This window comes from Heptranchias perlo, chromosome 20 (assembly GCF_035084215.1).
Source record: "Heptranchias perlo isolate sHepPer1 chromosome 20, sHepPer1.hap1, whole genome shotgun sequence".
In the NCBI taxonomy this organism is placed as follows: Eukaryota; Metazoa; Chordata; class Chondrichthyes; order Hexanchiformes; family Hexanchidae; genus Heptranchias; species Heptranchias perlo.
This window is the reverse complement of record NC_090344.1, coordinates 7,815,808-7,816,843: the sequence shown is the minus strand read 5'-3', so window position 1 is coordinate 7,816,843 and position 1,036 is coordinate 7,815,808. Positions and strand designations below refer to the sequence as shown.

Here is a 1,036-nt window from a genome sequence, read left to right as displayed (position 1 = left end):
CACGGCAATGGTTCGATTGTCGGTCTCAACATCCGCATATTATACACTCTACCATAAGTGTACTGTACTCAAATTGCTGATTTTTTCATTGTGAGGGGAAGAAACATAAACGTGTGGACATTAATTACGAATTCATCAGCTGGGTTGCACCTTTTCTTTTCCTACCGTCTCAGTCTTTCCATCTTTACCCTTCTCTGCTGGTGTTGCAGGTTCCATCATTCTTCGCTGTTCACGATGCCTGAGAAGTCCATCAGGAGAAAACAGGCAAAGTCAAGAGACAGAGATAGGGAGAGATTAAAACATAGAAATAAGTTGTATCAATGTCAACTTCTGCGAACGAGCAGAATTTAGAATGGAGCTTGGGAGAGATTCCTTCACGTGTCTTGCAATTTTGCGAGAGATCATTGGGCTCCGAGTTAAAAGCGTCGTTGGCGATGGAGCACCTCTGTGAGGGAGCGAACAAGGTCCGTTCGTTCAAGTTCATATTAATTTGAACACTGAACAAACATTAAAAAGTAGCGCTGCGAACAGGATTCGAACCTGTGCAGGGAAACCCCATTGGATTTCAAGTCCAACGCCTTAACCACTCGGCCATCGCAGCTGCGAACACCGATGATGCACAGCTATAAATCAGAATGCGGAGGGTTATCACACGAGATCTGTGACACTTTGTTCTCTCAGACAGGTTTCCAACTGGAAACTTACAGCTTGTTAATGTGCTGACTTTGCTGTCTCGGTGATAGAATTCTCATTAATCACGTGAGAAACCGGGGTTCGATTTCCGGTTCGTTTCGGATTATTTTCATTCTCCATTCATAAGATCGCGTGAATTGTGCAACATTCGCCCTCAGCTTAAATCTGCGCACCATTTGAGACATTTTCCATTCTCCACTTGTGTTGCGTCGAAGCTGGGTTGGAAAATCACATTGCAAGTCTAACGCCTTAATCATTGGGTCATCGCAGCTGCAAGCGACAAATCCGACACCGCTGCAGAAGAGAATGAAGAAGGTTATGACAGGAGAACTCTGAGACTGTA

At 44.6% G+C, this 1,036-nt stretch overlaps 1 non-coding gene across 1 annotated transcript; it reads right to left on the bottom strand.

The window, feature by feature from the left end:
* Window positions 1-519: 519 nt before the first annotated feature.
* trnas-uga (transfer RNA serine (anticodon UGA)) lies at window positions 520-601 on the bottom strand. The gene has a single exon. It is a non-coding gene; the product is annotated as a tRNA-Ser (tRNA).
* Window positions 602-1,036: the final 435 nt, after the last annotated feature.